Here is a 23,319-nt window from a genome sequence, read left to right on the forward strand (position 1 = left end):
AAAAATCATGTATTTAAATAAAAAAAAAAGTCAAATAATTTAAATTAAAATCAAATTTAAATGAATCTCATTTGCGAATATAGAATCCAAATATATGTAGCAATATATTAATAGTCATTTAATAATATAGGTTATTCTAAATCGGATTAAGATAATCCAAACATATATAGCAATATATTTATATATTTATCATTTAGTTACTTAGATTATTCTAAATCTAATTAAGATAAATCGACAACCTTCTGCTTCGAGATTCTGTGTGATTTAGTCTTTTTTTGTTTTATTTTCTTTTTTTCCAAAATAAAAAAATATAATTAAAATAAATTAATTTTGAAATAGCATCTTATATTTTTTATTTTTATAAATTTTTTATTTATATTTTGTGCCAATATTATTTTGATTGGATTAAAGATACTTGTGGGCTGATAATAATTCTTAATAATAACTTTAGATTAATTTTTTATGATCAATATTTAATGTAGAAATATATTTTTCAAATTTTATTTTTTAAAAATCTTATCTACATCCAAGATATACATCTAACCATTATACAGTCGCCACATTTTATAAAATCATGGTGAATCCTATATAAAATCATGCTAGCACATATTTAAAATTAGAGTTTATTAAAATTTTATTAGTTAACGAATGCACATATACTCGTGTGTACACAATTTTTTTTTTTCTTTTTTATGATCAATCACCTAAAAACGTTGCTTTTTTTTTTCCCCTTTTAAAAAGCAAGCACGATTTCTTTTTCAAATTTTGAAGAAGGAAATTTTATTGTTGTAATGTTGGATTTGACTATAATTTTGTTTTACAGTAGAAAATTATTAGATAATTTATAATTTAATTTTTGAAGTATTACAAAATACAATTTAATTCATTTATTTTTTTTTATAAAAAAGCAATTTAATTGTTGATATATGTAATCTGTTAATAAAATAATTATTTGAATAAAGTTTATCATTTTTTTAGATAAAATTTAGCAGTTCTTTAATAAGGATAATAAGAAGAGTACAGCAAAATATTCTCATAAGAGAAAAAAAAAATACAAATATAGATAATTAAAATATTATGTTTAGAGATGATCTAGATAGAGTAGAATAATCTTCCAGGTGAAAACTGGTCCTTTTTAATTTTAGACGAACAAATAACTCTTCTGCAATAATGCTCTTTCGGGATCTTGTTATCTTTGTGACCCATAAGAATAGAGCTACTGCTTCTGATTATTGCAAGCCACAGGCAAAGACAAGGAAATCTACAGGGCTAAAACCCTTGACTTTGGTTTTCTACAAAGGGAGAGCCCCTAAAGGAACAAAAACCAATTGGGTTATGCAGGAGTATAGATTAGAGGGAAAATAGTCGGTGTATAATCTTCCAAAAATAGCAAAAGTCTTGTTCTTCTTCTGTTTCCCCTATTTTACTTTGTTTTGTTTTTTTATTTACTATGCCTTCTTGGTGCTGCTATTGAATATTGATGAATTCTCTTGCTTTATTTGCAGAATGAATGGGTTATTTGCAAAGTTTTCCAAAAGAGCTCTGGAGGAAAGAAAACCCATATTGCAGGATTGGTGAGGATGAGTTCATATGGAAATGAATTAGGGCCATCATCTTTATGGCCTCCATTGATGGATTCTTGTCCACACAACAGTGAGACAAGGACTTCCAAGGACAATACATCACACGTGACCTGCTTCTCCAAGCCAATGGAGGACCAAAAAGCCAAAGAAGACATGTTTGATAGCTTTGACAATACTTCTTTTCTCTTGACTTCCACGTCTTCTTCCTCCTCTTCCTCAGTTCTGTTTTCAAAAACCTGTCTTCCAAACTCTTTCTATTCCTCTCAAATTTCACCGAGTTTTGCAAACTTGCAGGACTCAAATTGCCAGAACAGTCCATCTCGAAGATGATGATTGAAAACCAAGGACCAAACATGAAGTAGGACTCAAAAATGGAGCTTTCACTTAGCCAGGATATATCTTCTGCGGTAATCGATCCTGAACTAGTTCACCGGTCCTTTGAAGGTCAAGAGGCTCCACCAAGTTCTGCTGGACCAATAGACCTTGATTGTCTATGGAGTCATTGAACTTTTTTTTTTTTTTTAAAATTGGAGTTATTGAACTTAAATTAGAGAAAATATAAAATATATTGAAATATTCCCTACATGTAAGAAATAGGAATTCAAGGCTTGCATGTAGCATAAGCTATGAAGTTACTTTTTTTTTTTTAACAAAAATAGAAGAATTATTAATATAAAAAAAGTATTTATATTTATTTCTTATTCAACAAAAATTAAAATAGAAGAATTATTAATAGATTGAAAAATGTAATAATTTAGTTCAATATATTTCACATTTTGTAACGGTTTAATTTCTAAAATTTTAACATTTATAATAATTTAATCCTCAAATTTAGATTGGTTGCTTTAACAAAAAAATTGATGAAGGATGAATTTTAATTGAATTATCATTTTGCAAACAGAAACATATCTCGACAATCAATTTATTTCACATTAAAAATTTAGTATTAAAAGGCTAAATTTTTTTATCATATTTTAAAAAACAAATTACAAAACATCAAAATTATTATTATTTAAACTACATCCTCAAATATAAAACACATAAAAAAAATCATTTCTTATATGAAAACTGTAACGCCCTCGCCGTAAGTAGTCCGTACATTCTACTGTTCCAGCGACTAATATCTGTTCGGACAGTCAGAATGTCTGAAACTACACTTAAACTATAGTGAAAAGACCTAAATTAATGAAATAAATGTAAAAAAAAATTAATAAATATAGGAAATAATTTTGGGACCCAATTTTAAGGTTATTTAGGTAAAAATGACATTAAAGATGTTAAAGAAAATTTAGAGAAAATAAAATAAAATTTAGAGAATTTATTAATTGATACAAAAATAATAAAAATAACCTGATATGCACCCCGAAGGGCATTTTGGTCATTTCACCCCCCATAGGTGAATTTTGACCTAAATGTCAAATTAAAAATTGAGAGAATAAAATAATTAACATAAATTAAAAATTTATGAAATGAATTGGAAAATAAGAAAAGAAAAGAAAAGAAAAAAAAGGCTTATGAAATTTAAAAAAAAAAAATTTAAGTACACATAAATGTATATATATAAATACCCACAAGATACAAAACCCCACCAACCATCTTCTTTTTCCTTTTCTCTCTCTCTCCTTACCGTCTCCCTTGGTCTCTCCCTCCCCACCATTGTTATCAAGCTTAAAGCTTGATTTCCTCTTCATTTACCCATCAAAACCCATAGCTCTCTTCACAAACAATCCTCCCCACTCCATAAGGATTCTTTAGATACCCATTTGAAGAAGAGAAATTGAAGTTTGCAAGTTGGGTCACAAGGTAAGTGCAAAAATACCACTCCCTCTCTTCTTTAAATCTTGTAAGAATGATGAGATGAGTGAGTATTCCATGAAAATAAAAACAAATAAAAAGGAATTGAAGAACCCTAATTTCAGCAGCCATGAATCTTGTGAGGTTTGATGTTTTTAAATGATGAAAAATGGTTCCATAAGGATGTTTGAATAGTTGATATGATAAGAAGTGTAAAAGAGTTGAGTTTGTGTAAATTGGGTGATTGGAATTAGGTTTTATATATATGTTGCGAGGACTTTATGTAAATGCTTGAAATTGACTTGGTTGAGTTGAGATTGTTGCTTATAGAAGTGTTATGCATGTCAATTGAAGTAAGGAAGATGGAGGAAATTGAAATTGGGAGTGCTTGTTTTCTGCAGGTTTTGGGACTCAATGAGTCCAGCATGAGTTTTAAGTTTTGAACCATAACTGAAAATATGTGACTCCAATTGGTATGAGGCCCAAAATATGAACCTAGACCCAAAATAGCCCATTTTTCATGAAGAAACCATGCCCAAATTCTATCCAAAACTTGACCTAAATACTGCCCAAATCCGGATTACCCTGCACTAAGCCCAGAAAATGACCAAATGAACAGTTGGTCATAACTCCCTCTACACTGGTCCAAATGACCTGAATCTGATACAATTGAAAAGATTAGATATGGGGCTACAATTTTCATGAAGACCACTGAACCTAGAAATGCCAAAAACAAAACTAAATTGCTGGCTTAATTTGGGTCACAAAACTGCCCAGAATTAGGTTACCTAGAAACTATTAGACCTAACCTCACCCGACCAGTTTTGGCAAAATGACCATAACTTGGTCTACAATAACTCAAATGCAATGAAACCAGTGGAAAAATGTCCACAAGACATAGACCTACAAAATTGGTGTTTTGACCAAAACCCAAAAAATAAGAGAACTAGGTCAAACAGTTAGAATAAGTCACTGCATCAAAACCTGCAATCTGACCAAACTTCACTTGACCCCAGAACAGTCTTTTAGTCATAACTCCCACTAGAAAATTCAATTGAGATGAGCCATACCTTTCCAGAAACTTGAAAACAGGGCTACAACTTTGTTTTAGGAACCTTCCTCAAATTATGAATTTAAGAATCTCAAAAAGTAACCTACAGTCACTATCCTGAACTAAGCCCCTGTTGGCACAGGGTACATGAACCTAGGTCAGTTAATTGGTCATAAATAATTCCACAAAACTTGAAAATTTGTGATAAAAATTTCTCAATGATCATAAGACATAGGGCAACAATTTTTATGAAGATCACCATGCCTAAAAGTGATTGCAACCTGTTCCATTAATTAGGTAAATTTTAAGTACAAAAGCTACCTAGTTAAGGAACCAAAATCTGGGAATGAGTTAACTTGAGTTCTAAAAATCAAATTGACATGATTTAAAAGGGAAAATAAAGATAAGACATAGAGGCACAACTTCCATGAAGGAAGTGTGGCCAAACAGTGGCTACAAACTGATCATATGGATAGGCAAAAGTAAGACACAAAAATTGAAACCAAAGAAAGGTCCATGAGATAAATTATCTTATGGTAGGAATTTAACCCTAACAAGCCATTAAACACTAAACCACATGAAAGGGTATGTGGGGCCTATTTTCCCACTATAAAGTGGTATGTACATTTCAAAGAAATAAGTAATAATGTGTAATTGCTCAATGTGATATATAAATTCAAAACAGTGAAATTGAACCTAAAGAAAGGTTCTTGAATTAAATTGTTTTTAGTAAGGACTTATCCCTAATAAGTCACTACATGCTAAATTACATGAAATAGGTATGTGGGACCTACTTTCTCACTACAAGGTGAAATGAAATCAGTTGATACATAAAATGTAAATTTACTTAAATGGTTTGCTAAACACATAAGTCATAGGAAAATGCACTTGGAAACTATGTTTCCATCATATATGAAATAACAATACTATAAATATGTATAGTACATGACATAAAATAATGAGAGTGATAAATACATAAGTTATATGAATAAGTGCTTGGGACCTATGTTCCCATTATAATAACATGGAAATGGTATAAAGCATAGGTAGTACATGAAGTGAAATAAAAATATATTATGAACCCTTAATAGTACATAGCATGAAATAATAAAACTATAAGTGCTTAATAGTACTAATTTGCCTAAAGTATGCCTGGGCTTATATGTATATAGTTGGATCGATTGGTATACCAATTAGGGACTATAGATAGCAATAATACTTGCAGAGCAAATCATGAACTGACAATATATGTCTGATATGATTATTCTATAGGCTATATGCCTACCCATTGGCCATTGTGCCTAACCTTATTTCTGGCTTTACAAGCCTGATAACAGGCCTCGTGCTTGTTAGCAGGCCTCGTGCCTGACAGTTGGCCTCGTGCCTGACAGATGTATACAGGGTAGACATATGGCTGTCTAACCTGTATACTCCCGTGTATCCAGCATTATAGTTTGTTATAGGTTACTTGGGCCCAAATATACAGATATGACATGAAATACACCGATATGACATAAAATACACTGATACGATTCCAAAGACTCTAATATGAGTTTAAAAAGTCAGAGAATGAAATTAATACTCAGAAAAGATACTGATAATTATTTTATTTTCAAAGTACAGAAAAGTTATAAATGACTTAGACTGTATAAGAAATGAACGGAAAAGATACTGTTAAATTTAACTGTTCCCAAAGTGTAGAAAATTTATAAATGTCTTAGAATTGATGACAAATTCACTGATATGAGTTTAAGGAGACTGTAACACTAGAGTTTGGGAAAAACTATGTGATCTTCAGTGATGCCTCTCATAACAGGCTTGGGTGTGTTCTAGTGCAAGAAGGTAAAGTAGTTGCCTATGCTTCTAGACAGCTAAGGCCACATGAAAAGAACTACCCAACACATGATATGGAATTGGCTGTAATAATATTTGCACTGAAGATATGAAGGCATTACCTATATGGTGAGAAGTGCTACATATACACAGATCATAAGAGTCTGAAGTACTTGCCAACCCAAAAGGAACTCAATTTGAGACAGAGGCAATGGATTGAATTCTTTAAAGATTAGGACTGTGTGATCGACTATCACCCTGGAAAGGCAAATGTAATGGCTGACGCACTGAGCAGGAAGTCCATGATGGCCTTATGCATTGAATGCTCAGTTGTCTGCAGCACAAGATGGGGCACTTTTGGCTGAGTTGCATGTAAACCCAATTTTGCTACAGCAAATACAAGAAGCACAGTTAAGGGATGAAAGGTTCGTGATTGTAATGGGTAGAGTTAAAGAGGGGAAGGAGACTGACTATGAGTTGAAAGAAGAAGGATGCCTGTATTATAAACGCAGAATCTATGTACCAGGAGATGAGGAACTGAAGAAGAGTACCCTAAAAGAGGCACACAGTAGCTTCCATGCTATGCACCCAGGAAGTACTAAGATGCATCATGACCTGAAGGCATAGTATTGGTGGCCTGGAATGAAGAAGGAGATTGGTGATTTTGTGACCAGATGTCTGACATGCCAGCAGGTTAAAGCTGAGCATCAGGTTCCATTAGGGTTATTGCAACCTATATCCATACCAGAGTGGAAATGGGACCGCATCACCATGGATTTTGTAACTGGGCTACCATTGACACAGAAGAAGCACGATACCATCTGGGTAATTATTGGCAGACTAACCAAATTAGCTCACTTCCTACCTATCAGAATCGACTATTCACTAGAGGGACTAGCAGAAATCTACATAGCTGAGATAGTACAGTTACATGGAGTGCCAACATCGATTATATCTAACTGAGACCCGAGGTTTACTTTGAGGTTTTGGAAGAAGCTACAGGAGTCGTTAGGCACTCAACTGCACTTCAGTACAATTTTTCATCCTCAGACGGATGGACAGTCTGAAAGGGTGATTCAGGTAACCCATAAAACTTAGTAAATTATATAAATGATAAAAGATTGATAATAATGACATGACATGAATGACATGATAGGTGCTGGAAGATATGCTCTGAAGCTGCATTATTGACTTTGAAGGAAGTTGGGAGAGATATCTTCCTTTAGTAGAGTTTACTTACAACAACAGCTACCAAGCCAGCCTAAAGATGGCTCCATATGAAGCCTTATATGGGAGGAGATGTAGAACTCCCTTATGTTAGACAAAAATGGGTGAAGAGAAAGTAGTGGGCCCAGACCTGGTAAGGCAGACTAAAGAGAAAGTGAATGTAATGGCCCGACCCACTAGTGATATTGTCCGCTCTGGGCCAAAGCCCTCATGGTTTTAAAACGCGTCACTATGGGTTACGAACCACCAACTTATAAACCCAGCATCTCTCCCGTGTTTTGTCGATGTGGGATTTGCCTAGGGTGTTACAATCCACCCCCCTTATGGGACTCAGCGTCCTCGCTGAGGTTTGCCCCACCATCGCTCAAGGTTGCACGTGGAGCGGCTCTGATACCACAAATGTAATGGCCCGGCTCACTAGTGATATTGTCCGCTCTGGGCCGAAGCCCTCACAGTTTTAAAACACGTCACTAGGGGTTATGAACCACCAACTTATAAACCCAGCATCTCTCCCGTGTTTTGTCAATGTGGGATTTGCCTAGGGTGTTACAGTGAAGCTCATCATAGATAACCTGAAAGCCTCCTCAGACAGGCAGAAGTCATATTCTGACTTGAGGAGAAAGGATATAGAGAATGAGGTTGGTGATAAGGTGTTTCTCAAGGTATCACCTTGGAGGAAAGTGCTAAGGTTTGGTAAGAAGGGTAAGTTAAGCCCTAGGTTTATTGGTCCATACGATGTCATTGAACATGTGGGTCTAGTAGCCTACAGGCTAGCTTTGCCACCTGAGCTAGACAAAATTCACAATGTATTCCATGTGTCGATGCTCAGGAGATACAGATTAGATCCTTCACATGTCATTTTATTAGAAGAGATAATTGTGCAACCTGACTTGACATATGAAGAAGAACCAATCAGAATCTTGGCACGGGAAGTAAAGGAGCTTAGAAACAAGAGTATTCCACTGGTGAAAGTCCTGTGGAGACACCACAACATAGAAGAGGCAACTTGGGATAGCGAGGAGACAATGAGGCAGCAGTTCCCTCATCTCTTCATACCAGGTAAATTTCAAGGACGAAATTTTAATTAGAGGGAAAGAATTGTAATGCCCTCACCGTCAGTAGTTCGTACATTCTCTTTGCCCTGATCGACGTCTGCAGACGATCGAGTGTCCTGAACTACACCTAAATGATAGTGAGGACACATAAAATGATAGAATACATGACAGAAAAATACAAAAAAAAAAAAGATAAAATAAAAGACTTAAAACAAAATTAGGCTAAAAAAGCAGTGTCCTAGACCCCCGAGAAACCCTAGAAACAAATTTCGGGGTTTAATTAAAAATTTACCAAGGTGTAAATGGCATTAAAAATGTCAAGAATAATTTAATTAATTGATAAAAGTGAAGATAAAAATAAAAATAGACAGTGTAAAAATTTGGAGAAATTGTCTGATTGGTAAATTCAAAAAAGAGGGACTTTAACCCGAAGAGGGGCATTTTGTTCATTTGATATTTAAAGTTGACTTTTGACCAAAAAGTCCACTAAATTAGTGGTATTAAATTTAGAAAATCCCATAAAAACCCCCATGAAAACATAAAATTTCATTAGTGCAATTAAAGGGGACTTAAGTGGGGTTAATTGGTAATTTAGAAACTTTGAGTATTATATTATTATTTTAAGTTAGTGGCGGGGGGTATAAAAAGTTAAGTGATCAGAAAAAGAAAAGAGAAAACTCATCTCTTCTCCCTCATCTCACCTTTTCACCACCCTAGCTTCATTCCCCATTGAATTGTTTCACATGCATGCTTGGATTTTAGCCATAATCCGTAAAAATTCCCTTCACCAAAGTTGTTCCCCACATCAAAAGGAAGCCATTGATACTAATTTGAGAAGGTAGAAGTTGAAATTGGGCTGTTCAAGGGGTTGCCATCCAAGGTTAGTGCATAATCGCTTACTTCCCTCTCTTAATTTCTTGATTTTGAGATTAATTGAGTTAGTGTGTTAGGAAAATTTTAGGAATTGATGGGTAATTGGGAAACCCTAATTTGGTAGCCATGGAACTAGGGGGAAATTGTTTAATTTTTTATGAAATTAATGTTTAGAAATGTTAATTAAGCTAAGTACATGAATTAGGATAGGGTTATATGTGTGTGTTTGAAGTTAATTGTGAATTAGGGGTTGTAACCCTAAGAATTTAGGGATTTTCTTTAGACTTGAATCTGCCCAATTTGGCAGCCCTAATTAGCTTAATTAGTGATTAAATTAGACACATAATTGGTGAATTACAATGTTGATTAAGGTGACTAAGAGTATAAGAATCAAATTGCATGTATAAGTGTTGATTTGGATACTTTATCTTAGGGCTTTGAACAATTGTGAGTAATTAAGGATACTGCCCAATTTGGTAGCCTTGAAGAGCATAGAAAATATGTAATTTCATGACTTAAATGATGAGGTATGGTGTCCATGGATATGTGGAAATGAATTAGGCATTCGTAGTTGAAATTACATACACTAATCAATTGTTCCATGCACATGTTGTTGACCTTGACCAAATTAAATTTAGGGTGTTGAGTTGCATATTATAGACCAGTGTATACTATTGGATATTGATTGTTGAGATGAATTAGTGATATTAGAAGGGCCATGAATGTATACTTAAAATTTAGGAGATGGAGAAATGAATTATTGGGAGTGGTGATATTAGAAAGTGCTGTGAATGTATACTTGAAGTTTGGGAGATGGAGAAATGAATTATTAGGAGTGTTATTTTCTGCAGGTTGTGGCCTTATTGAAAACAGAATGTGAATTGAGTTAAAACTAACTTTGTGTGACTCCAATTGGTATGAGGCCAATTGAAGGTGAAAAATGACCTAAAACACTCTAACTTTCATGTAGAAACCATGTCCCAATTCTGCCTAAAAACTGACATGAAACATGACCAAATCCGGATATGCAATTTTAGTGAACCCAGAAATGACCAATTGAACAATGTTCATTCTTTCGGTAATATCTCACTGTATACAGGTCCAAATGACCTGAAATTTATATCATTAGAAAGCTTAGACATAGGGCTACAATTCTTGTAGAGGACACAAAGCCCAAAAATGCCATTTACCTAACCAAATTGCTTGTCTAAGTTGGAGTACCAAATCTGTCCAGAATTGACACTACCCAGAATTTGCCATATAAGGACCACTTGACCAGTCTTGGCAAAGAAGCCATAACTTGGTCCATATAACTCCAAATGCCCTGGAACTAGTGTCAAATTTTCACTAAGACATAGGTATACAAAAATGGTATTTTGACCGAAACCCAGAAACTTAGGGAACTAGGTCAATTAACTTTATTAATTTGGCATACCAAATCTGGAAATGGTTCAAATGACCATTAATTCCAGCAAAGTGTTTTAAGGATAACTCCTACTATAATTCTTCAAACAAAATGAGCCATACCATTCTGGAAAGCTAAGAAATAGACCTCCAATTTTGCTTTTAGGCAACTTCCTCACCTTATGAATGTAAAGAGCCTAAATGTTGGGTCAAATCTACTGCCCTAATTGAAACCTAATTTCTATAAGACACTTGAGACTAGGTCAATAATTTGACTATAAGTAACATAACATGACGTGAACAATTACAATAAAAAATTCTAAGGGACCATAAGATATAGAGTGACATATCCTATGAAGATTAGTAGACCCAAATATGGCAGCAACTTACTCAAATAAATTTGACAAAGTATAATACCAAAACTGCCTATTAGGGGAACCAAAATTCAGAATTGACCAAGTTATGGCCAATTGACCATAACTTGAGTTATACAAATGATATGATTCAAAAAGGGAAATAAAGACAAGACATAGAAGAACAATTTCCTTTGGGGAAATTGTGGCCAAACAGTGGCCACAAACTGTCCAAAGTCATATGCAAAATGAAAGTCCCAAATCTGAACCTAAAGAAAGGTTCTTGAAAAATATTATTAGCTTATCCCTACTAAGTCACTATATACTAATTTACTTAAGACAGGTATGTGGGACCCACTTTCCCACTACACATTGACAAAAAAATTCTATTGTCACTACATTACACTAAACGAGTATGTGAGACCTACCTTCCCACTACAAAATGACATGAAAAGCCTACTAAGAAGTTACTAATGCTAAATTGCCCAAAGTAAACCTAGGCTTATGTATATTGTATGGATCGATTGGTATACCAATTAAGGACTACAGATAGCAGTACTGCTTATAGAAATAATCACAGATCGACAAAGTATGTGTGACATGATTGTTCTACAGGCTATATGCCTGACCGTTGGCCATTGTGCCTAATGATAATTGTGGCTTAGAAAGCCTACCCACTGGCCCAGTGCCTAATATGACATGTGTATACAGGCTAGACATATGGCTGTCTAACCTGTATACTCCCGCGTATCCAGCACTTATAGTCTATTATAGGTTACTTGGGCACTATTATAAATAAATCAAGACAGAAAATATAAGAAATGACCAGAAAAGATACTGTTAAGTTAAATTTCTTTCAAAGTGTAGAAAATTCATAAATAACTTAGAAACTGCGGAACTTAGCATAGAATGATTATTTTAATTGTTTAATTACATTTCTTTTAAATTATGCACCACTAAGCTATCAGCTTAGCACGTATGATTTTTCCATCGCGTAGGTACTGGAGACCAGGCTCACCTGACACAGCCACCACAGTAATGTCTGATAGAGCTCTGACCAGATCTGCCACTGTCCAGAGTCACATCACCGGTCATTTTGTATTTTGATAGGGCCCATGTATAGACTAGTATTTTGATTCATTATGTATAAACATGATGTAATTACTAGTTTGTGATGTAATAAAAATTTTAAGTTTGTATTTTGGATTGTAATTAAAGTTATGAATTTCTGCATATGAATGTCTGCATGAATGAATGAAATAAATGAATGAACTTGAGATTGTATAAGCAGAAATGAGATAATATTACATGTAGAAATATGAGACATGGTATTATTTTAACAGATAACTTGTGGAAACTGCCAGATGCCAATTAAACAGAGGGGGCTCTGCCCGGTTATCCACAGCAATAAATTGTGATATAAAAAAAAATTTCACATATTTTCTATAAGTTTAAAATTAACAATGAATAGGATAGCATAAGATAGGGTGCTCTGGCACCAAATGTGGTACTCCTCGCTCAGCTACACTGTAGATGGGTAAGGGGCGTCACATTTTAGTGGTATCAGAGCATAGGTTTAGGCGGTCCTAGACCTAGATAGATAGAAAGAAATAGTTGCATCACATGCATGAGCCTTTAAATAGAGACGAGGTGATACTAATGTAGATATGTTCTTTGTTTGTTTTATAGGATCGATGGCATCTGATCCTTCAGAGCACAGACCTCCAGGACTAATAGAGGATGAGATAGAGAGTCACGCACTTGTACCTGCTCCTAGTAGGGAGCGAAGCAGCAGAGCAGAGTCATCTCGAGGTATTGTGAGCAAGGCACTGCAAGCCTTCTATGAACATATGACATAGCTACTCCATTAGGTCACCGGAGCCATACCTCAGCCACAGCCACCTCCACCTCCACAGCCACAGCCACCACCACCACCACCACCTGTACAGCAACCACTGCTCCCACAGCCGTAACCTATACACAGATCCCCATTAGAGAGACTGTGAAAGTATGGGGCCATTGACTTTAGGGGTAAGAAGCAGTATGACCCAACCGCAGCAGAGTATTGGCTGGAGAGGATAGAGAGGGTTTTGCAGCAGCTCCACTGCACCCCAGAGCAGCAGTTGGAGTGTGCTTTGTCACTGCTACAGGAGGATGCCTATAGATGGTGGGTGACTGTATCTAGAGTAGCACAGCCTGTACAGATCACATGGGAGTTCTTTTTGGCTGAATTCAGGAAGAAATACATCAGCCATGTGTACTTGGAGGCCAAAAGGAGAGAATTCCTGGCACTGAGGCAAAGGCAGCTTACAGTCTCCGAATATGAGCAGGAATTCATGAGACTTAGTGGATATGCCTTAGAGATCATGCCTAGAGAGGTTGATAAGTGCAAAAGGTTTGAGGATGGATTGAATGACAACATCAGATTGATAGTCACATCTCATCATTTCACAGACTTCTCCCAATTGATAGCATCTGCCTTTGATGTGGAGAGGTCAGAAATGAAGAGCAGTCCAGAAAGGACAGGCAACGTAAGTGGGGTTCTGGATCTGGACAGTTTGGTTCAGCAACCACTGGTAGTGAAAAGCCCAAGGAGTCTCAGGGTCGAGGCAAGAAGCAGAAATCTCAGTTTGCTCCGAGGAGAGGAGGACAGTCTGGTGCATCAGTGGGCAGTTCACTTGGTGCAGCTACACGGGGATCAGCCCCACCACTAGCTTGTACACATTATGGGAGGCCCCATAAAGGAGAGTGCAAATTGTTGACTGGTGGGTGTTTCAGATGTGGGTCTACGGATCACTTCCTGAAGGATTATCCCCAGAGGAGTGTTAATGCTCCCAATGTTCCACCCCATATAGAGAGGACTACCCCAGCAGCACAGAGGGGTAGAAGACCTCCGAGGCCTAATATAGCTGGAACATCACAGAGACATACTGTAGAAATAGCTCAGAGGCAGGAGACCAGGGTAGCACCTCGTGTTTATGCTATGAGGGCTCGAGAGGAGCCAGAACTAGCAGATGTCATTAGAGGTATATTTTCTCTTTATGATATGTTAGTATGTGCACTGATTGATCCGGGTTCCACACATTCATATGTGTGTATTGCACCACCAATTGATAGAGGAGTATAAATAGAGGAGTTAGAAGAGGACATACAAGTTACAAACCATTTAGGCCATAGTGTCATAGTGAAAAAGGTCTACAAGGGTTATTCTCTGAAAATACAAGGGTGTGAGTTTCCAGCTGACCTCATTGAACTACCATTCCATGTGTTTGATGTGATACTAGGAATGGATTGGTTATCACATCATCAGGCAATAGGAGATTGTCAGCTGAAGAGGATTTCACTATAGACAGTAGAAGGGGATGAGATTACAGTTGTGGGTGAAGGAATGGGTTGTCTTTCTACTATCATATCAGGCATAGCAGCCAGAAGAATGATAAGCAAGGGTTGTTAGGCTTTCTTAGCACATGTGGTTGACATCGGGAAAACTAGCCCAAGTATATAGGAGATCCCCATAGTATGTGAATTTTCGGATGTATTTCCAGAAGAGTTGCCTAGTTTGCCACCTGATAGAGAAGTAGAGTTTTCTATAGAGGTTATGCCTGGTACTACACCAATTTCTATTGCTCCATATAGGATGGCACCTATTGAACTGAGAGAGTTGAAAGTTCAATTACAGGAGCTACTAGATAAGGGTTTCATATGCCCTAGTGTGTCACCCTGGGGAGCACCGGTGTTATTTGTAAAGAAGAAAGATGGTACACTATGGCTTTTTGTAGACTATCGGCAGCTGAATAAGGTGACTGTGAAAAACAAATATCCGTTACCATGAATAGATGACTTATTTGATCAACTAAAAGGAGTCGGTGTGTTCTCTAAGGTAGATCTCAAATCAGGCTATCACCAGTTGAAAGTAAAGGAGACAGATGTGCCAAAAACTGTTTTCAGGACCCGGTATGGACACTATGAGTTCTAGTGATGCCATTTGGGCTAACAAATGCACCAGCAGCTTTTACGGACCTAATGAACCGTATCTTTCACTCCTACTTAGATCGGTTTATTGTGGTCTTTGTGGATGATATTCTGGTGTATTCTAAGAATCGAGAGGAGCATGATGAACACCTGAGAGTAGTACTATAGACACTGCAGGAAAAGCAGTTATATGCCAAACTGTCCAAGTGTGACTTCTGGTTAGATGAAATATCCTTCCTTGGACACATTGTATCAGCAAATGGGATCAGGGTGGATTCAAGGAAGATTGAAGCAATTATGGAATGGAAACATCCCAGAAATGTAATAAAGGTCAGAAGTTTCTTGGGGTTAACAGGATACTACAGGAGATTTGTGAAGGGATTCTCCCTTATAGCAGCCCCACTGACTAAGTTGCTGCATAAGAATGCAAAGTTTGACTAGAATGACAAATGTCAAGCCAGTTTTGAGAAGCTAAGTGCTATGCTCACAGAAGCTCCAGTGCTGACATAGCCAGAGTCTGGGAAAAACTATGTGATCTTTAGTGATGCCTCTCATAACGGGCTTGGGTGTGTTCTGATGCAAGAAGGTAAAGTAGTTGCCTATGCTTCTAGACTGCTAAGGCCACATGAAAAGAACTACCCAACACATGATTTGTAATTGGCTGCAATAATATTTGCACTGAAGATATGGAGGCATTACCTATATGGTGAGAAGTGCTACATATACAAAGATCATAGGAGTCTGAAGTATTTGCCAACCCAAAAGTAACTCAATCTGAGACAGAGGCGATGGATTGAATTCCTTAAAGATTATGACTGTGTGATCGACTATCACCCTGGAAAGGCAAATGTAGTGGCTGATGCACAGAGCAGGAAGTCCATGATGGCCACAAGAGCATTGAATGCTCGATTTTCTGTAGCACAAGATGGGGCACTTTTGGTTGAGTTGCATGTAAACCCAATTTTGCTACAGCAAATACAAGAGGCACAGCTAAGGGATGAAAGGTTCATGACTGTAATGGGTAGAGTTAAAGAGGGGAAAGAGACTGACTATGAGTTGAAAGGAGATGGATGACTGTATTATAAAGGCAAAATCTGTGTACCAGGAGATGAGGAACTGAAGAAGGGTATCTTGAAAAAGGCACACAGTAGCTTCCATGCTTTGCACCCAAGAAGTACTAAGATGTATCATGACCTGAAGGCACAGTATTGGTGGCCTAGAATAAAGAAAGAGATTGGTAATTTTGTGACCAAATGTCTGACATACCAGCAGGTTAAAGCTGAGCATCAGGTTCCATCAGGGTTGTTGTAACCTATATCCAACTAGAGTGGAAATGGGACTGCATCACCATGGATTTTGTAACTGGGCTACAATTGACACAGAAGAAGCATGATACCATCTAGGTAATTATTGACAGACTAACCAAATTAGCTCACTTCCTACCTATCAGAATGACTATTCACTAGAGAGACTAGTAGAAATCTACATAACTGAGATTGTACGGTTACATGGAGTGCCAACATCGATTATATCTAACCAAGACCCAAGGTTTACTTCGAGGTTTTGCAAGAAGCTACAGGAGTCATTAAGCACTCAACTGCACTTTAGTACGGCTTTTCATCCTCAGACGGATAGACAGTCTGAAAGGGTGATTCTGGTAAACCATAAAACTTAGTAAATTATATATATGATAAAAGATTGATAATAATGATATGACATGAATGACATGATAGGTGTTGAAAGATATGCTTCGGAGCTGCATTATTGACTTTGAAGGAAGTTGGGAGAGATATCTTCCTTTGGTAGAGTTTGGTTACAACAACAGCTACCAAGCCAGTCTAAAGATGGCTCCATATGAAGCCTTATATGGGAGGAGATGTAGAACTCCCTTATGTTAGACAAAAATGAGTGAAGAGAAAGTAGTAGGCCCAGACCTGGTAAGGCAGACTGAAGAGAAAGTGAAGCTCATCAGAGATAGCCTGAAAGCTGCCACAGACAGGCAAAAGTCATATGCTGACCTGAGGAGAAAGGATATAGAGTATGAGGTTGATGATAAGGTGTTTCTCAAGGTATCACCTTGGAGGAAAGTGCGAAGGTTTGGTAAGAAGGGTAAGTTAAGCCCTAGGTTTATTGGTCAATACGATGTCATTAAACGTGTGGATCCAGTAACCTACAGGCTAGCTTTGCCACCTGAGTTGGACAAAATTCACAATGTATTCCATGTGTCGATGCTTAGGAGATACAAATTAGATCCTTCACATGTCATTTCAGCAAAAAAGATAATTGTGCAACCTGACTTGACATATGAAGAAGAATCAATCAGAATCTTGGCAAGGGAAGTAAAGGAGCTTAGAAACAAGAGTATTCCACTAGTGAAAGTCTTGTGGAGACACCACAACACAGAAGAGGCAACTTGGGAGAGCGAAGAGACAATGAGGCAGCAGTTCCCTCAGCTCTTCATACCAGGTAAATTTTGAGGATGAAATTTTAATTAGGGGGGAAGAATTGTAATGCCCTCACCGTCGATAGTCCATACATTCTACTGCCCCGGTGACTGACGTTTGTCCGGACAGTCAGAGTGTTTGGAACTACACCTAAATGATAGTGAGGACACATAAAATAATAGAATACATGATAGAAAAATACAAGAAAAATTAAGGTAAAATAAAAGACTTAAAACAAAATTAGGCTAAAAGAGTAGTGTCCCAAACAACTGAGAAACCCCAGGAACAAATTTCAGGGTTTAATTAAAAATTTATCGAGGTGTAAATGGCATTAGAAATGTTAAGAATAATTTAATTAATTGATAAAAGTGAAGATAAAAAATAAAAATAGAAAGTGTAAAAATTTGGAGAAAATGTCCAATCGGTAAATTCGAAAAAGAGGGACTTTAACCCGAAGAGAGGCATTTTGGTCATTTGACATTTAAAGTTAACATTTGACCAAAACGTCCATTAAAAATTAGTGGTATTAAATTTAGAAAATCATATAAAAACCCCCATAAAAACATGAAATTTCATTAGTGCAATTAAAGGGGACTTAAGTGGGGTTAATTGGGAATTTAGAAACTTTGAGTATTATATTATTATTTTAAGTTAGTGGAGGAGGGGGTATAAAAAGTTAAGTGAGCAGAAAAAGGAAAGAGAAAACTTATCTCTTCTCCCTCATCTCACCTTGCCGCCACCCTAGCTTCATTCCCCATTGAATTGTTTCACTTGCATGCTTGGATTTTAGCCATAATCCACAAAAATTCCCTTCACCAAAGTTGTTCCCCACATCAAAAGGAAGCCATTGATACTAATTTGAGAAGGTAGAAGTTGAAATTGGGTTGTTCAAGGGGTTTCCATCCAAGGTTAGTGCATAATCCCTTACTTCCCTCTCTTAATTTCTTAATTTTAAGGTTAATTGAGTTAGTGTGTTAGGAAAATTTTAGGAATTGATGGGTAATTGGGAAACCCTAATTTGGCAGCCATGGAAATAGGGGGGAAATTATTTAATTTTTCATGAAATTGATGTTTAGAAATGTTAATTAAGCTAAGTACATGAATTAGGATAGGGTTATATGTGTGTGTTTGAAGTTAATTGTGAATTAGGGTTTGTAACCCTAAGAATTTGGGGATTTTCTTTAGAATTGAATCTCCCCAATTTGGCAGCCCTAATTAGCTTAATTAGTGAAATTAGACACATAATTGGTGAATTACAATGTTGATTAAGGTGACTAAGAGTATAGGAATGAAATTGCATGTATAAGTGTTGATTTAAATACTTTATCTTAGGGCTTTGAACAATTGTGAGTAATTAAGGGTACTGCCCAATTTGGCAGCCTTGAGGAGCATAGAAAATATGTAATTTCATGACTTAAATGATGAAGTATGGTGTCCATGAATATGTGGAAATGAATTAGGCATTGGTAGTTGAAATTACATACACTAATCAATTGTTCCATGCACATATTGTTGACCTTGATCCAATTAAATTTAGGGTGTTGAGTTGCTTATTATAGACTAGTGTACACTGCTGGATATTGATTGTTGAGATGAATTGGTGTTATTAAAAGGGCCATGAATGTATACTTGAAGTTTGGGAGATGGAGAAATGAATTATTGGGAGTGTTATTTTCTGCAGGTTATGGCCTTGTTGAAAACAGAATGTGAATTGAGTTAAAACTGACTTTGTGTGACTCCAATTGGTATGAGGCCAATTGGAGGTGAAAAATGACCTAAAACACTCCAACTTTCATGTAGAAACCATGTCCCAATTCTACCTAAAAACTGACATGAAACTTGACCAAATCTGGACATGCAATTTTAGTGAACCCAGAAATGACCAATTGAACAGTGTTCACTCTTTTAGTAATATCTCACTGTATACAGGTCCAAATGACCTGAAAATTATATCATTAGAAAGCTTAGACATAGGGCTATAGCTCTTGTAGAGGACAAAAAGCCCATAAATGCCATGTACCTAACCAAATTGCTTGTCTAATTTGAAGTACCAAATCTGTCCAGAATTGACACTACCCAGAATTTGCCATATAAGGACCACTTAACCAGTCTTGGCAAAGAAGCCATAACTTGGTCCATATAACTGCAAATGCCCTGAAACTAGTGTCAAATTTTCACTAAGACATAGGTCTACAAAAATGGTATTTTGAGTAAAACCCAGAAACTTAGGGAACTAGGTCAATTAACTTGATTAAGTTGGCATACCAAATATGGAAATAGTTCAAATGACTATTAATTCCAGCAAAGTGTTTTAAGGATAACTCCTACTATAAGTCTTCAAACAAAATGAGCCATACTATTTTGGAAAGCTAAGAAATAGACCTCCAATTTTGTTTTAGGCAACTTCATTACCTTATGAATGCAAAGAGCCTAAATATTAGGTCAAAGCTACTGCCCTAATTGAAACTTAATTTCTATAATACACTTGAGACTAGGTTAATAATTTGACTATAAGTAACACAACATGTCTTGAAAAATTACGATAAAAAATTATAAGTGACCATAAAACATAGGGTGACATATCCCATGAAGAGTAGTAGACCCAAATATGGCAGTAACTTACTCAAATAAAATTGAAAAAGTATAATACCAAAACTGCCTATTAAGGGAACCAAAATTCAGAATTGACCAACTTATGGTCAATTGACTATAACTTGAGTTATACAAATCCAAATGACATGATTCAAAAAGGAAATAAAGATAAGACATAGAAGAACAATTTCCTTTTAGGAAATGGGGCCAAACAGTGGCCATAAACTGTCCAAAGTCATATGCAAAGTGAAAGTCCCAAATCTGAACCTAAAGAAAGGTTCTTGAAAAACATTATTGGCTTATCCCTATTAAGTCACTATATACTAAATTACTTAAGACATGTATGTGGGACCCACTTTCCCACTACACATTGACACAAAAATTCTATTGTCACTACATTACACTGAACGAGTATGTGAGACCCACCTTCCTACTAAAAAATGACATGAAAAGCCTACTAAGAAGCTACTAATGCTAAATTGCCCAAAGTAAACCTAGGCTTATATATATTGTATGAATCGATTGGTATACCAATTAAGGACTACAGATAGCAGTACTACTTGCAGGAATAATCACTGATCGACAAAGTATGTCTAACATGATTGTTCTACAGGCTATATGCCTGGCCGTTGGCCATTGTGCCTAATGATATTTGTGGCTTAGAAAGCCTACCCGCTGGCCTAGTACCTGACATGACATGTGTATACAGGCTAGATATATGGCTGTCTAACCAGTATACTCTCACGTATCCAGCATTTATAGTCTGTTATAGGTGACTTGGGCACTGTTATAAATAAATCAAGACTGAAAATATAAGAAATGACCAGAAAAGATATTGTTAAGTTAAATTGCTTCCAAAGTGCAGAAAATTCATAAATAACTTAGAAACTGCAGAACTTAGCATAGAATTATTATTTTAATTGTTTAATTTCATTTCTTTTAAATTATGCACCACTAAGCTATTAGCTTAGCACATATGGTTTTTCCATCGCGTAGGTATTGGAGACCAGGCTCACCCGACACAGCCACCACAGCAGCAGCCACCACAGTAGCGTCTGACAAAGCTCTGACCAGATCTGCCACTGTCCAGAGTCACCTCACCCGTCATTTAGTATTTTGGTAGGGCCCATGTATAGACTAGTATTTTGGTTCATTGTGTATAAATATGATATAATTACTAGTTTGTGATGTAATAAAAATTGTAAGTTTGTATTTTGGATTGTAATTAAAGTTATGAATTTCTGCATATGAATGTCTATATGAATGAATGAAATAAATGAATGAACTTGAGATTGTATAAGTAGAAATGAGATAATATGACATGTAGAAATATGAGACATGGTATTATTTTAACAGATAACTTGTGGAAACTGCCAGATGCCAATTAAAGAGAGGGGGCTCTGCCCGAGTATCCACAGAAATAAATTGTGATATAAAAAAATTTTCACATATTTTCTATAAGTTTAAAATTAACAATGAACAGGACAGCATAAGATAAGGTGCTCCGGCACCAAATGTGGCACTCCTCGCTCAACTACACTGTAGATGGGTAAGGGGCGTCACATTTTAGTGGTTTCAGAGCATAGGTTTAGGCAGTCCTAGACCTAGATAGATAAAAAGAAATGGTTGCATCACATGTATGGGCCTTTAAATAGAGTCGAGGTAACACTATTGCAGATCTGTTCTTTGTCTGTTTTATAGGATCGATGGCATCTGATCCTTTAGAGCACGGACCTCCAGGACCAATTAAGGAGGAGGTAGAGAGTCACGCACCCACACCTGCTCCTAGTAGGGAGTGAAGTAGCAGAGTAGAGTCATCTCGAGGTACTGTGAGTAGGGCACAGCAGGCCTTCTATGAACAGATGACACAGCTGCTCTGTCAGGTCACTAGAGTTATACCTCAGCCATAGCCACCTCCACCTCCACAGCCATAGCCATCACCACCACCTGTACAGCCACCACCGCTCCCACAGCTACAACTTGTACACAGATCCCCATTAGAGAGACTACGAAAGTATGGGGCTGTTAACTTAAGGGGCAAGAAGGAGGATGAGCAGAGTATTGGTTGGAGAGAACAGAGAGGGTTTTACAGCAGCTTCACTGCACCCCAGAGTAGCAGTTTGAGTGTGCTTTATCACTGCTATAGGAGGATGCCCTTAGATGGTGGGTAACTGTATCTAGAGTAGCACAACCTGCACAGATCACATGGGAGTTCTTTTTGGCTGAATTCAGGAAGAAATACATTAGCCATGTGTACTTGGAGGCCAGAAGGAAAGAATTCCTGGCACTGAGGCAGAGGCAACTTACAGTCTCCGAATATGAGCAGGAATTCGTGAGACTTAGTGGATATGCCTTGGAGATCATGCCTAGAGAGGTTGATAAGTGCAGAAGGTTTGAGGATGGATTGAATGACAACATCAGATTGATAGTCACATCTCATCACTTTGCAGACTTCTCCCAGTTGATAGCATCAGCCCTTGATGTGGAGAGGGTCAGAAATGAAGAGTAGTCCAGAAAGGACAGGCAATGTAAGAGGCGTTCTGGATCTGGGCAGTCTGGTTCGGCAATCACTGGTAGTAAAAAGCCCAAGGAGTCTCAGGGTCAGACTCAGGGTCAAGGCAAGAAGCAGAAATCTCAGTTTACTCCGAGGAGAGGAGGACAGTCTGGTGCATCAGTGGGCAGTTCACCTGGTGCAGCTACACGTGGATCAGCCCCACCACTAGCTTGTACACATTGTGGGAGGCCCCACAAAGGAGAGTGCAGATTGTTGACTAGTGGGTGTTTCAGATGTGGGTCTACGGATCACTTCCTGAAGGATTATCCCCAGAGAAGTGTTAATTCTCCCAATGTTCCCCCCCAAACAGAGAGGACTACCCTGGTAGCACAAAGGGGTAGAAGACCTTTGAGGCCTGATACAGCTAGTACATCACAGAGGCATACTGTAGAGACAGCTCAGAGGCAGGAGACTGTAGACCCTTATTTTGTGATGAGTATGTGCATTGAGGCCGTGGGAAACCCGATGATGAAAAATTATATGACTGTAAGATGTAATTGGAGGCATTAAGCTGAATTATTAATTTCGTGGCATGATCTTGAAAAAATAAAAATAATAATAAAGTTTTGGGAAAATTAATTTAA

General features: G+C 36.9%; 1 pseudogene; it reads left to right on the plus strand.

Annotated features, from left to right (window-relative positions):
- The first annotated feature begins 1,170 nt into the window (after positions 1-1,170).
- On the plus strand, positions 1,171-2,089 carry LOC110643929 (NAC domain-containing protein 100-like; annotated as a pseudogene).
- The last annotated feature ends 21,230 nt before the right edge of the window (positions 2,090-23,319 follow it).

The sequence above is a fragment of the Hevea brasiliensis genome, chromosome 8 (genome assembly GCF_030052815.1).
Source record: "Hevea brasiliensis isolate MT/VB/25A 57/8 chromosome 8, ASM3005281v1, whole genome shotgun sequence".
Taxonomy (NCBI): Eukaryota; Viridiplantae; Streptophyta; class Magnoliopsida; order Malpighiales; family Euphorbiaceae; genus Hevea; species Hevea brasiliensis.